The sequence below is a fragment of the Rhinopithecus roxellana genome, chromosome 9 (assembly GCF_007565055.1).
Source record: "Rhinopithecus roxellana isolate Shanxi Qingling chromosome 9, ASM756505v1, whole genome shotgun sequence".
Lineage (NCBI taxonomy): Eukaryota > Metazoa > Chordata > Mammalia > Primates > Cercopithecidae > Rhinopithecus > Rhinopithecus roxellana.
Genome location: NC_044557.1, coordinates 44,917,314 through 44,933,603, shown reverse-complemented (window position 1 = coordinate 44,933,603; position 16,290 = coordinate 44,917,314).

Below are 16,290 nucleotides of genomic sequence, written 5' to 3'. Positions count from 1 at the left end.
GATATAATGAACACCCTCTCCTGGAAAGGCAGTAAAAAATAACTTTAGGTGCATTTTTAAGTTATCATAAAATAAGGGAAGTCTTCATTGTTCAAAAGAATAGAAGCCCAGTAATCCAAAGAGATAGGTGAAGTTGGTGAGTGTTTTGAAGATTTAATCTACCTTAAGTTTTATTTATTTATTTTCGTTAGCTGTTTCTTCTTTTAATTTTTAAAGAAATTTTTAATTTTTAATTGATACATTATATTTGTACATATTTATGTGGTACGTGTGATATTTTCTTAAATGTAGAGAATGTGCAATGATCAAGTCAGTGTATTTAGGATAATCATCACCATAAGCATTTATCATTTCTATGTATTGACGACATTTAAAATCTTCACTTCTGGCTATTTGAAATGTACGATACATTGTTGATAACTTTAGTCACCCTAATCTACCATTGAACATTATAACTTATTTCTTCTAATTATACGCCATTAAGCAATCTCTCTTCATCTCCCCCTCCACACACACTCACATCCTTCCCAGCCTCTGGTAACTATCATTCTACTGTGTCTCCATGAGATCAAGTTTTTTAGCTTCCACAGTGAGTGGGAATGCATCTTTCCAATGATAGAATTTGGGTAGAATTCCATAAGAAATAAAGCTGATAGGATCGATATAAAATTGCTGTATTATATTATAAGTCCACTATTATAGATATCTATTGATAAAATGCACATAGTGGGATGTGGTTCAGGCTCTCAGGTTCCAGGATTCTTAGTCTTGGTACTATTGACATTTTGAACCAAACAATTTTTTTTTTTTTTTTGAGACAGAGTCTTGCTCTGTCACCCAGGCTGGAGTGCAATGGCGTGATCTCACTGTAACCTCTACCTCCCAGGTTCAAGCTATCCTCCCGCCTCAGCCTCTCAAGTAGCTGGGAACACAGGCACACACCACCACGCCCAGTTAATTTTTATATTTTTAGTAGATACAAAGTTTCACCATGTTGGCCAGGTTGGTCTCCAACTCTTAACCTCAGGTGATCCACCCACCTCAGCCTCCCAAAGTGTTGAGATTACAGGCGTGCACCACTGTGCACGGCCAAAACAATTCTTTTTGTGGGGACTGTCCTGTGCATTGTAGGATGTCTGGCAGCATCTCTGGCCTCTACTCGACAGATGCCAGTAGCACCACAGTTGTGACAATCAAAAACATCTCTAGATATTTCCAAATGAGACAAAAGTAGTCCAGTTGAGAGCCACTGAGTTAGAGGATATTGTATTCTAATTTATCAACTAAAGATACCACTTTCCCTTTTCTTCTCCTCCATGATTTTGCTAATCCACCTGATCTTCATCCTCTCTCTCCTCTCCCTACAAAGGTAGTCATTCTTCATGCAAACCTCTCACGCTTTATAGAAATGTTCCATTGCATTAAAGTTCAGCTATAATGCAATGGTAAATGTCAAAGCAACATTTATGGAGACAAACTCCTAAATAGACAGGGACTGGTGAACATAGCATCAGTTATGCTTTTTGGTTCCAATAGTGTATATTGAAACTAGTCTGTACCTGCACTAGTTTATTACATAGATCTAGACATCATAATGGTATTCGTTAAAGAGATATTTCACCTGTATCTCATTGTTCTCAATTGTATAGTCAAGAGTAGAACATTTTTCTACTGATCTGAAGAAACTTTGTATGCCAACAGCTACAACTAGTCTGATTCTTATAATTAGACAGTATAAGATTTCTTGCATGCAAACACCATAATCATATTTTGTTTTCAACAAAGAACCATCTGTTTTCTAAAGGATGTGCTCCCAGGCATGCAATATTTCATTTAGATATTATGGCGCTGCTGCTATATTATCCTTGCTATGTGAGCCATATCATTGCAAGTGTGAAGTCCGCAAGCCATGTGTTGCAATAAGGTTATCTCCTTTTCTACTGTTAGTTTTGAGGCAACGTGTCAATAGTTTATGCACACAGTGACACAGAAAAATCTGGGGAGTAACTAAGATAGTTCATAGTAGAGCCAGCTACACTGGCAGATGGTGAATGCCCTTCCACAGTGTTCAAGCACAGGCTACAAAGTAAGGGCTACTTGCTTGGAGTGGGCAGTTGGCCTATCTAATGTTCATGTTCCCTCCAAGTCTAATATTTTATTATTCTTATTTTTTAAACTTCAATTTCAATCAATCAATTAACCCTTGAACTGTTTTTAGAAAGTAAATGCTGTGAGCAGTAATGCCTAAATCCTATAAAATGGAGATTGTCATCTCCATTTTACAGATGGGGAAAATAAGTCTTAAAAAGATAAAAGTACCCCCTTCTAACTCCATGTCAAAGCAGAGATTTAAGCCCAGGTCCAGCTGACTACAGCGACTACCCTGAAGTAGCGGACTGGGAGTCAGAGCATATGATGAGTTTTTAGCCGAGACATAATACACAAGCCAGAGATTTTTGCCACACACACACACACAAAATTCTTCATCTTTTAAAAACTTCTATGCTTTGTGTCACTTATGATGAGATCCTATATTAAGCAAAAAACTAATTAGTCAATGAAGAAAAACCCTGTTAATAAAAGTGTTCTGCTACAAGTGACACTTTGTTCTCTAGTTAAGTAATTGTATTGGTTCAAAATGCAATTAAATTTTCTACACACAAATAAAAACTCAGTTGAAAATGAAGCATAAATCCATATCACTTTAATTCTGTTATCTCTTTTAAAACTGCTGCATGTACCAATTTAGTGAAATGGTTTATATGTGTGTGTGTCTGTGTGTGTACAATTTTTAAGTAGTTTTAAGTCCTAGGTTTCATATTTGCACCACTTTCCCTCAGACCTTAAAAAAGATTTGTAGAGAAACACAATTGAAAATAGATCAAGAATTTTATTTATGGTACAACTATTTTCCTGATAGAAGTCAGAAAATTATAAAACAAGAAGGTTTTCAGTAGTATATATATTTGAGAACAAGATGAGGAAACAAAATGCTAAAAACCTGTACTTGAAATGCTATTTCTGTATAAAAATAATGAAATGTCAGGATCAAGAGGAATCCTGTAAATCACGTTATTAGCTTCTGTTTTAGTTTATTACATGCAGCTATGGATCTGAGACCTTTTCTCTTATTAAATCTACAATTGGCTAAATTGACACAATTTCACTCTCTTATAAAAAAAGAGAATCCTATCGAAATTACATGGTTTAGTTTTACCCATTATTTGACCTTTCCTTCGCTTATATTTCCTATTTACAGTTTCAAGCTTTTGAAAGCTGGCTTGACATACAAAGTATTTTTCTGTGGCAAACAAAATAAATCAGTCCCTTCAGAACGCTTTACTGTATTTATATCCCATCTTGTTCCAAAAGATAGAGAGGATTTACAAAATCATGTATAATAATATGACAATATTTAATGAGATAAAAAGTTAGAAATGAAGAAAATAATGAGGGAAAGCTTTATAATGTTATTTACTTCAAAAGTCAAGTTGATTAACCACTTAGTTGCTACTGCTCAAGATTATAAACAAAATAACCAATACCAGACAAACATGCTCTATTAGTTTTACTGTACTAGGCCATTTCTCTTCGCTTATAGCCCACTCTTACTTGTTTCATGTAAAGTCTTTCTGGAAGAACACCAGGTTAGCATAGTATTAAAGTGAGAGTGGATACCATTTGCTGAACATCTCCTCTGAACCACCCAAATAATCACTCATTCAATTTGGTCACATTCTAAGCTAAATTCAACTCAACCAGCAGACATTTGTGCCCTGTTATTTCATGTTTTCCCACACATGTGTTTTTTAGGTGCCCTCTGAGTATAAGCTCCTCAAGGGCAAGAACAAGGTGTTTCACCCCTTTATACTGCTCACAATCCCAATTCCACCATACTCTTCCCACCATGAAAAAATTTTATTGCAAAAGCAGTCTATGGGAAGAGTGATCTTTGCCCATCCTGCCTGTGTGTGTGTGTGTGTGTGTGTGTGTGTGTGTGTGTGTGTGTGTATCATGGTCTAAACTACATACTACAGATTCTGAATCCCAATCCCAAAGTCTATAAATAAAATGTGGTTTTGCAGCTTTGCAGACACTGCCGCAGAGGAAAACCCTGTACTATTAGCCATGGTCAACCCAACCGTGTTCTTCGACATTGCCGTCGACAGCGAGCCCTTGGGCCGCGTCTCCTTCGAGCTGTTTGCAGACAAGGTTCCAAAGATAGCAGAACATTTTCGTGCTCTGAGCACTGGAGAGAAAGAATTTGGTTATAAGGCTTCCTGCTTTCACAGAACTATTCCAGGGTGGTGACTTCACACGCCATAATGGCACTGGTGGCAAGTCCATCTATGGGGAGAAATTTGAAGATGAGAACTTCATCCTAAAGCATACAGGTCCTGGCATCTTGTCCATGGCAAATGCCGGACCCAACACAAATGGTTCCTATTTTTTCATCTGCACTGCCAAGACTGAGTGGTTGGATGGAAAGCATGTGGTCTTTGGCAAAGTGAAAGAAGGCATGAATATTGTGGAGGCCATGGAGCGCTTTGGGTCCAGGAATGGCAAGACCAGCAAGAAGATCACCATTGCTGACTGTGGACAACTCAAATAAGTTTGACTTGTGTTTTATCTTAACCACCAGACCATTCCCTCTGCAGCTCAGGAAGCACCCCTCCACCCCATTTGCTCACAGTATCCTAGAATCTTTGTGCTCTCGCTGCAGTTCCCTTTGGGTTCCATGTTTTCCTTGTTCCCTCCCATGCCTAGCTGGATTGCAGAGTTGAGTTAAGTTTATGATTATAAAATAAAAACTAAATAACAAAAAAAAAAAAAAAAAAAGTGGCTTTGCAAAGAGTCAAAAGAGGTTCCTATGAGTTCAAGCATGTCCCTTCCAAAATTCACATGTTGAAGTCCTAATCCTTATTACATCAGACCTTATTTAGAGGTAGGATATTAACAGAGGCAATCCAGGTAAAAATGAAGTCATTCAGGTGCACCCTAATCTAATATGACCAGTGTCCTTATAAGAAGAGGATATTAGGATTCAAACTGGTATAGAAGGAAGACAATGTGAAGATACAGGTAGAAGACAGCCGTATGCAAGCCAAAGGGAGATCTAGAACAGGTGTCTCCCTCACGGCCTTCAGAAAGAACATATTCTGCTGACACCTTGATCTCAAACTTCTAGCCTCCAGAATTGTGAGAAAATTAAATTCTGTTGTTTACGCTACTCTGTTTATAGGTACTTTTTGACAGCAACACCAGGAAACTAGCACAGAAGGTTTTTTTGGTTTTTTTGTTTGTGTTTTTTAACTTGCAGCATCTAGGTATTATTTGAGACTGTCTGAACTCATTGAGATAAGAATCATACACATTTTACTCTTTGTTTTTATATATAGCAAACTACTAAGACTATATACACAGTAGGGTCATATATCAATACTTAGTTCTACTCATTAATTAATGATGGTAACATTTCACCAGTTTTGCAAGAGAATAGTGTGTGTTCTGGTCCAGTCTGAATGATAGCATTTATAGTATCCTCATAATCAACAACATCTTATTGAGGTTATACCCTGTGCCTATTACTGTTATGGGCACTTCATTCACTTTAAATCTCTTAATCCTGACAAGAGGAAGGAAATGCTATTATTATCTCTGTACCTTGCTGTTTTGCATACTATCTCTTCTTTCTTCAGGCCTTTACTACTAACCACAGAAAGTTCAAGTCTTATTTATTTGCTTAAAGAATATCCTTTAAGAACTAATGTTTGATAGCTCCTTTTCTCAGGAGTCTTTCATTGTATTAATTTGTTCTGCAAGATGTTGGATATTAACAGTATAAGTTAACGAAAGTTTTGCATGATAATGCAGCTCTCTGTCATCCTGTAGTTCACCTGTTTCAGAATCATCTTGACTACTTGTTTGAAATTCTCATTCCAAGGTCCAATGTCAGGCCTAATGAATTAGTTTCTAAGGGTGGGGCCCTGACAACTATATTTGTAAATAAACTTTTTGGACGATTCCTCTGCACATTCAAATTTGAGAACCATGCACTATTTTGAAAATGCCATCTGTGTTTTCACTAAATATTAGTTCAATTGATTTATTAACTAATTAATGGAGACCTTACCTACTAATCATATGGGAAGAAACTTTATAAATTATAAAAGGTTAAATATAAAATTATAATAAAAAAATCAATGCAGTTTTAAAGCAGATTACATTCACACTGTTAGGAAGACAAGGAAAGCAAGCATCAACAAATGAGCCTGAAAACATCACTAATCCATCTGCTTTACATTAAATGTCTCATTAAGAAGGACAATTTTAGTGTATGGTTACTGACCTTGGTGGATTTCACCAATTATTTCATAATACTATAATCCAAGTTACAAGTTCCAGCACATGTATTGACAATGAAGTCTAATGGACTGGAAAGAAGAAAAGAATTCATTATAAAAAATATATTAGTCTCATTATTTCCAAAAGTCTTCCATCAATTTGATTTGCCAGAAGTCAACAGTTTTATAGAAAAGCCTAAATATTTCTAAGTTCCTGATTGGTAACAGGAAGAAGCATGTTGTGTAGCCAGCCTCCAAGATGGCACCCAGTGATCCTGACCTCCTGGTTTTCATACCCTTGTGTAGTCCCCTCCCATATTGAATAGACCTGACTAAACTCATTGAGATAAGAATCATATATATTTTACTCTTTGTTTTTATATATAGCAAACTACTAAGACTATATACACAGTGGGGTCAGATATCAACATCTAGTTCTACCCCTTAATTAATGATGGTAACCTTTCACCAGTTTTGCAAGAGAATAGTATGTGTTCTGGTCCAGTATGAATGATAAAATTTATAGTATCCTCAAAATGAACAACATTTCATTGAGGTTATACCCTGTTCTTATCCATCCAGTAGGATATTGCAAAAATGATGGGAGTGGGACTTCTGAGGCTAGGTCATAAAAGATACTATCGCTTTTCTCCTGGTTTCTCTCTCCTGTTACTCTGAAAGACTCCTGCTGTCATGCTGCATGGACACTTAAGTAGCCTACTGAAGGACACATATGAAGAGAAACTGCTTTCTGACAACAGCTGACATGAACTTTCTACACATGTTGAGTGAGTCATCTTAGAAGCAAAACCTTCAGCCCTGGACAATCCTTCAAATAACTGCAGCTTCAGCCGCCATCTTGATTGCAAACTCACCAGATACCCTAAACCAAAATGCAACTAAGCCATTCCTGAATTCCTAATCCACAGAACTGCATGATATGGCAAATGTGTATTTTTGCTTTTAAATATTTTTTTATGTACCCATAGATACAAATTAATACAGATATAAATGCAATAATTCCAAGGATGCTTACATGCTGGAATAGCACTTGATATTATTAACCTACCTCTCTGCAGCCCTTCAAATCCAGGTGTTATTTTCACTTTTCCACCATCTTTTCAGAGAGCTCTTTCTCAATCCCTTCTGCTTTCTTTCTCCTTTTATCACTTATGATTGGTCCTTTCCAAGAGATCTACTTTTTATTCTCTTGGTTCATTCATCCCATATCAACTCATCTTCTCTATGAGGATGGTTTTCAAATCTTTTTTTTTTCCCAGCCCTGAATGTCTCTCCTAAGGCACAATATACAAATGGCACTTGAGCGTTTCCACATGGGTGCTCAAAGTCAACATAGCTGCAACTGGATTTGTCTTCTTGTCTTTAAAATTGATTGTCCTCTTCTGACTTCATATCTATTAGTGGGACTCTTCTTCTCCCCAGTGATAAACCATCAAACTAATTCTCCAACTCTTCACTTATTTTCCATTGGCTTCTTATTGTTAAATTCCGTGAATTTATGCTTCACAATGTCTTTAAAATCTTCTGTTTCTTTTCATTTCTATTACCTGATTCACAACCACTTGCTTGTGAAGTGGTCATTACAATAACCCCCTGAGGTGATAATAATAGTAACCATTACATCTATTCTTCTTGATCTCCAACACTAATAAAATAATATTAGTTCATGACCTTCCATCTGTCATGCACACAACTGTCAAATTTATCCTTCTAGACATTACATTCTTCTTCCTTCACTGAGAAATTTTCAATGGCAATTCTTTATCCTTAATTTTACCTTTCCCAACCCCTTCTCCAACTACTGCATTATTTTAATCCTCGTGAACTAAGCTGGAATTTTACTGCCATCCTAGCATTTCAATCATAGTTCCACCTCCGTACTTCTTGTCCAGTTCACTCTCCACTTGTTAATGACCTCCTTAGTCTCTCTACATGTTCACAATATTTAAATCTTTGCCATGCTTCACAACCCAACTCAAGTCTCACCTCTCTAATAGATTTTCTTTGTTCTCTCTGGTTCACAAAATATTACCAGTATATGTATTCAAAAGTATAATAAATAGACAAGAAATATTAATATGAAATTAAGATATTATCTATACAAGTTATCTAAACCACTATTATACTTGCTTCTTGTTGCATTCATTTAGCAGTAAATAGTGTATGTCTTTGTGCTTTCAATGAATGAAGACCTAGCTCAACATGAATCAACTGAAATAGAATATTTCTGCAAGTCTCTAGAATTCTCATAATTCCATCTGGAATTATGAATGCCTGTTGGTCATTAATAAGCCAGCTCTACCCAAATAGTGCCTATATGATTAGGTCAGCATAAATCTGTTGTGATTTAGAATAGAAAGTGGCACCGCCTGCATTGTTTCCCTTGCCATTGTTCCATATTGTGATCATGCTTAACTGATTAAATGATACTTTCTATACAACATTTTATTAGTAAGAGTGGAAATTACTGTATTTCTCTTAAAACTGAACTTGTTTTATATGTCCCAGAAATTTCTTAAATGCTAGTCCTAAGGGCCTAGCCCACAATGGTACTTCTCTAACAGCAACAACATAGCATATCTGCCCAAAGAGCACTACATCTAGCCATTGTGATTTATCCAACTCTAAAATACTGACAATAACATTATAGGTTTTTTTCATTTGTATGAGTGTCTCCTCCCTCCATAAATTGCACAGTACTGGAAGTCAGAAACGAAGTTCAACAATTCATTCAAAAATGTTTTCTGAATATTAGTTCAGGAAGGATCCATTAAAAATTTTGAAGCAAGAATGTATGAGGCAGAGTTCTGAGTTACCAGCAGCAGAAATACTCTGGTCAAATTAAGAAGAAAAGGAAAACAATATATTGAAAAGCTATTGGGTGGCACACAGATTCATCTACAAGTCAGAGAACCGGGCTCAGAATATAGCCAGGAACAAAAGGCAGCTGGATCATTACATAAAACTGGTTGGGCAAGAGACTGAAGCTCTACATCTGACCTCTGGACACTGGAACTACCACCAGTGCTGCCTCCAGCACTAGACTCTGGAGACCACTCCTGACACTATTACCTTGGAGACTGGATGTTACTGCCACTTTTTGCTTTGGATTCTAAATCTATAGCAGGCATGTCTGATTGGGCTAGCACATGTTATGCACCTCAGCTGCAAGAGACTGAAAAAACAGTGACAATTCTTTTTACCTTCAAAAACAAGAGGCAAAATAGGTCAACCAGGGAATGAGGTTCAGATGCTAGACAACAAAAATAATTTTCTAAAAAAAAGGTATGTTTTCACTACAATGTATTACGATCATTTTGCCCTTTAGAACGATCACTGTAACACCAATATTGAGAATAATTACAGAGGCCAAATTGGAGTTTTAGTTTGAAGCTGCATGCAAGACATTATGAAGGTAAGGGGATGGAGAGGAAACAACAGATTCAAGAGAACGTGTAATGACAGAATCTGGAGACCAATTTCACTTGGTGAGTAAAGGAGGGTTGTCAATAATTGCTGTTGGATTTCTGGCTGGGGAGACCATGTGAATTTAAACAGAAAATTTAGCAAATCAGGTAGGGGCATTTTGAGTATAAAGTGTCTGTGGCCATTTAAACGTGACCATAAAATCTTTGCAGTTTTTCTTTGCAAAACTGCAAAACTGCAAAACTGCAAAACTGCAAAAAAAAAAAAAAAAAAAAAGATTCTTGGTATAATTTGGATACTTATCCTTGCCCAAATCCAGTGTTGGTGGTGGGAACTAGTGGGAAGCATTTGGGTCTTAAGGGAAGAACCCCTATGGCTTGGTGCTGTTCTCACAGTGTTGAGTGGATTCTCATGAGATTTGGTTGTTTAAAAGTGTCACCTCCCACTCCCTCTCGCTCCTGCTCTGGCCATATGACGTGCCCGCTTCCACTTTACACTCCACTGTGAATAAAAGCTCCCCAAGGACTTCCCAGAAGCTGAGCAGATGCTGGCACCATGCTTGTACAGCCTGAAAAACCATGAACCAAAAAAACTTCTTTACTTTATAAATTACCCGGCCTCAGGCATTCCTTTATAGCAATGAAAGAATGGCCTAGAACAGAAAATTGGTACTGGGAGAGGCATCACTATAAAGATGCCTGAAAATGTGGAAGCAGCTTTGGAACTGGTAACAGGGTGAGGTTGAAAGAGTTTGGAAGACTCAGAAGAAAAGAAGGTGAGGGAAAGTTTGGAATTTCTTAGAGACTGGTTAAATGGTTATGACCAAAATGCTGATAGTGACATAGACAGTGAAGGCGAGGCTGCCAAGGCCTCAGATGGAAAAGAGGAATTTACTGGGAACAGGAGCAAAGATCACCCATGCTATGCATTAGCAAAGAGCTTGGCTGTATTCTGCCCATGTCCAAGAGATCTGTAGAAGTTTAAACTTAAGAGTGATGACTTAGGGTACCCGATGGAAACAATTTCTAAGCAGAAGTGTTCAAGATGTGGCCTGGGTGCTTCTAACAACCTATGCTCAAATGTGGGAGCAAAGAAATGACTTAAAGTTGGAACTTATATTTAAACAGGAAACAGAGCACAAAAGTTTGGAAAATCTGTAGCCTGGCTATGTAACAGAGAAAGAATTTTCTTTTTCATGAGAGGAATTCAAGCAGGCTGTGGAGCAACCACTTGCTAGAGAGATTTGCCTAACTAAGAAGGAGCTAAGTGCTGATAGCCAAGACAATGTGGAAAAGGCCTCGAAGGTGTTTCATAGATCTCTGAAGCAGCCCCTCCCATCACAGGCTTTAAGGCCTAGGAGGACTGAGTTGTTTTGTGGGCCAGGTCCATGCCCTGTTTCCTTGTTCAGCCTCAAGATACTACTCCCCACATCCTGGCTGCTCTGGCTCCAGTCTTGGCTCAAAGGGGCACAGATACAGCTGGGGCTGCTGCTTCAGAGGGTGCAAGCCATAAGCCTTGGTGGCTTCCACATGATGTTAAACCTGTAAGTGCACAAAGTGCAAGAGTAAAGGAAGCATTGTAGCCTCCACCTAGATTTAAGAGGATGTATGAGAAAGCCTGGGTGCCCAGGCAGAAGCCTGCTGTGGGAACAGAGGCCTCACAAGAACATTTACTAGGGCAGTGTAGAGGGGAAATGTGGAGTTGGAGGCCCTGCACAGAGTCCCCATGGGGCACTACCTAGTGGAGCTGGTGGAAGGAGGCCACCATCCTCCAGCCCCCAGAATGGTAGATCCATGGCATCTGGCACCTTGCACCTGAAAAAGCCACAGGCACTCAACTCCAACATATGACACCAGCCAAGGGGGCTGCACCCAACAAAGTCACGAGGCAGACCGCCCAAGGCCTTGGCAGCCGACCCCTTGCACCAGTGTGTCCTGGATTTGGTACATGGAGTCAAAGGAGATTATTTGGAGCTGTAAGATTTTGAGTGCCCTGCTGCGTTTTGAACTTGCATGGAGCCTATAGCCCCTTTCTTTTAGTTGATTTCTCTATTTTGGGGTGGGAATGCTTACCTAATACCTATACTCCCATTGTATCTTAGAAGTAAATAATTTGATTTGTATTTTACAGGCTCATGGGTGGAAGGGGCTTGCCTTGTCTCAGGTGAGACTTTGGGCTTTTTGGCCTTTTGAGTTAATATTGGAATGAGTTAAGACTTTGGGGGATTATTGGGAAGGCATGATGGTATTTTGCAATGTGAGAAGGACATGAGATTTGTGGGGGCCAAGAGATGAATTACATGGTTTGGATATCCGTCCCTCCCCAAATCTCAAGTTGAGATGTAATCTCCAATGTTGGGGTGGGACTTGGTGGGAGGTGTTTAGGTCTTGGCAGAGGATTCTTCATGGCTTGGAGCTGTCTTTGCAATAGTGAATGAGTTCTCATGGGATCTGCTTGTTTAAAAGTGTGTCACCTCCCCACCCCCTTGCTCCTGCTCTGGCCATGTCATATGCCTACGTGCCTGCTTCTGCTTCACCTTCTGCCATGAGTAAAAGCTCCCTGAGGCCTGCCCAGAAGCTGAACAGATGCCAGCTTCATGCTTGTACAGCCTGCAAAACCATGAGCCAATTAAACCTCTTTTCTTTATAAATTACCCAGTCTTAGGTATCCCTTTATAGCAAAGCAAGAATGGCCTAACACAAATCTGCTTCCCCACTCTATGAAATATAGCAGGTCTCATGGTAGAAGCGATATGTGACTGGCAAGTCTCAGCCACAAGTGGTCTTGCAGTTTTCACTCTCATCCTCTTTGAACATTGTGACCACCAAATGAAGAATTCCAAGTTAGCCTGGACAAGAGGCCACCTAGACAAAAAGAGGCTCAGCCATTCCAGCCTTCTGAGCTGAGGACTGAGATATGAAACACACTAATTTCCTATAGCCACCTGAGGAAATACAAGCAGAAGAACCACCCAACCAAACTGCAGAATCATGAGCAAGGAAATAATTGTTTAAGATACTGCATTTTGAAATTGCTTATTGTACAGCAATATAGAAATCATATATTGCTGATGAAGAGATGTCCATTTGAGAGTTAGAAATGAGTCTGGAGCAAATGAGAGATAATATGACCATCACAATGTCATGCACTGCATGACATTATCCCATATAAGGTCATATTGTTGTAGTCGTAGGCAAAGGTGATAATTTAAACCAACACGTAAGACATTAATAGAAAAAAGAAATTAGTGAAGGACATTGTAAAGGAGCTTCCAGTGATGAATCAAGCAAATCTATTAAACAACTAGGAAGTCATGGATGACCTTGGTCAAAGCTTAGTGTTCTTTGGAGAACTGGTGTAAATGCCAGATAATATGAATTGAGATGGGTTTAGAAAGTAAAGAAAATGAAACAGTAAGTCATGATATGTTTTTGAAAATATTTTTATATGACTAAAAGCAAAAGATAGGGTAGAAGTTGGAGGGGTATTTTTCAAAAGATGAGAAACATATCAGCATGTTTACAAAGTGAAGTAGAACTTAAAAGAGATGATGTAAGGTCTCTGAAGAAACAGTAGGGGAAGAAATTAGGCATGAGGGTAAAGGGATCAGCATTTTTCAGGAAGAAGAGCTGCACCTTTACTGACCCTGGAATAAACAATAGAAGGACAAGTACCGGAATAGCTGATTTGGTGGGGATGGGTCAATATTTGGGAATGGGAAGGCTCCATCTACAGTAAACTAGTTGCCAGGTGGGAGCAGGGGAGGGAAGTAATTTTTGCCTAAGCTCATCCATTTTCTCTGTAAAGTTAGAGACCATTTATCTTCTCAATGTAGGAATATATGAAAAGCTAGGAGATCTGAGCAGAGTGGCAAATATTTGAACAGAGAATAGGACAGAGTATTTGTAATAGTTAGAATATGGCCACAAATTCTGTATCAGGCTAGTTTCAATTTTTCTTGTGATTCAGTACAATGAGTTCTTATTTCTCCCGAGGTTGTGAAAATAAGCAGTCACTGGTTTTTTGTGTTTTGTTGTTGTTGTTGTTGTTTTAACAATATAAAGCCTTTCTTTTCTTCCACTGCCAAAGAAATTGACCACTTCCTGCAAAGATGGCTAGTCTGTGTGATTCCCCGTTTAATTCCACCTTCTCTTCTTTTGTATTGATTCTCCTTCTTCTGTTTTCCTTTTTCAAAAAGGGAATAGATCCTTCATCCTCATTTTCTAGGTCACACTTTCCAATAAAGTACTTGCACAAAAAACCTTTATTGCAGGTCTAGCAACCTCATGTTATTATTTGGTTACCCCATTTTCATTATGGCCGGGTTTAGGTTTGGCATCTCAGATATTCCCCCATCTTTGAGTAATTTGTTTTGCTGTCTGAGATCTGCCACTGTTGAGTTCTTTCTGCACAGTATTACATACATGCCTCTTCCTCTAATCGCTATGCTTTTGGTGGTTTGCCCACTTTTATAGAGTCTGGAGTTTTAGCTGTCTCCTAGTTTCACTAAAAATGGCACCAGAAATAGAGTTTGAGGTGTTTTGTGTTTTCTTTCCCTTCATACTGCTTGTTTGCTTTTTCAATAGTTTTCAAAAAAGAGAACAGAAAAAAATGTTCACTTAATGTCACTGTCAAATGGAAATCTCAAGTTTTTCTGTAAGCAATAGTGAATCTCCTCATTAATGCCATCAATACATACATACATACATAACATATATACATGCATATATATATTTTCAACTTTTATCTATATCTATCTATCATCTAACTATATATAGAGATATATAGATGTTTTCATTTTAGGCTCAGGAGGTACATGTACAGGTTTGTTACAGTGGTATACTGCATGATGCTGAGGTTTGGGGTAGGATTGATCCCATCACCCAGGTACTGAGCACGGTATCCAATAGGTACCAGTAGGTAGCTATCCAATAGGTAGAATTGCCCCCTTCCAATTCTCCCCTAATAGTCCCCGGTGTCTATTGTTCCCATCTTTCTGTCCACGTGTACCAAATGCTTAGCTCCCACTTATCAGTGAGTACATATATTTGGTTTTCTGTTCCTGTGTTAATTCACTTAGGATAATGACCTCAAGCTGCATCCATGTTACTGCAAAGGACGTGATTTCATTCTTTTTTACTGCTTTTTAGTATTCCATGTGGTATAAATGTGGCACATTTTCTCTATCCAATCCACCATTATTGGACATCCAGGTTGATTCCATGTCTTTGCTATTGTGAATAATGCTGCGATGAACGTATGAATGCATGTATTTTTGGTAGATTGATTTATTTTCTTTTGGGTATATACCCAGTAATGGGAATGCTGGGTTGAATGGTATTTCTATTTTAAATTATTTGAGAAACCTCCAAACTGCTTTCCACAGTGGCTGAACTAATTTACATTCCCACCAACAGTGTATACGCATTCCCTTTTCTCTGCAGCCTTGCCAACACTGGTTTTTTTTTTTTTTTTTTTTTTTTTTTACTTTTTTTTCTTTTTGAGACAAGGTCTCATTCCAACGCCTAGGCTGGAGTACAGTAGCACAATCACAGCTCACTGCAGCTTGACTTCCTGGGCTGAGGTGATTCTCCCACCACAGCCTCCCAGGTAGCTGAAACTGCAGGCCCATGCCACCACACCCAGCTAATTTTTTGTTGTTGTTTGTTTGTTTTTGTAGAGATGGGGGTTTCGTCATGTTGCTCCTGCTGGTCTCTAATTTCTGGGCTCAAGTGATCGTCTTGCCTTGGCCTCCCAAAGTGCGGGGGTTACAGTTTTGAGCCTGGCTGACTTTTAAATAATAGCCCTTATGACTGGTATGAGACGGTATTGATGGCAGCGGCCCTGTCTAGAGTGGCTGCTGTGTAGACACCAGCTGCAGCAGGGGAGGTGCGGCCAGAACTGTGGGTTCCATGCAGCCAGCAGCAGCTGGGCACAAGCGGGAGCTCTGCCCCCTTCTGAGTTGGCAGGTGGGAGCCCTGTGCTCCCAGGCACAGCTGCAGCCACCCAGCTGCGGCTCCGAACCCAGGCATCCCTGTGCTCTCGGGGGCCCAGGAAAACCCCTACCCCCCACAGGCTCATGCCTGCTCCTGTCCCTGGTCTCTCTCCTCCCAGCACCCACTCTGATTTTGGAGCAGAGTTGAGGCTAGGCCGGGTGCTGTCGTGACCCAGCTCAGTGTGTGCATGCTTGGGGTGGTGCAACATGCCAGCCCCCTACTGCCTTGGCCCCCTCCAGACTTTGGGCACCTAGGAGCACGGGAGGGAGGCCAAGGGGGGTGCTGAGGAAGGCTTCTCGCAGGCCTGCAGGCACCCCTTGGCAAAAACAGCCCAGGTGCCATGGAGGGCGTGATTGATGGCGGCAGGAGGCAGACAAGCCCCTAGGTGGAAAGGGGCGGGTCCCTGGTGAAGCTCCACCTTCAAGCCAGGATGCCTTGAAACCTGAGGGTCTGGCTGTCAGTTCATGGTGGAATCCACAGCCCAGAGTGAAAACACATGGTGT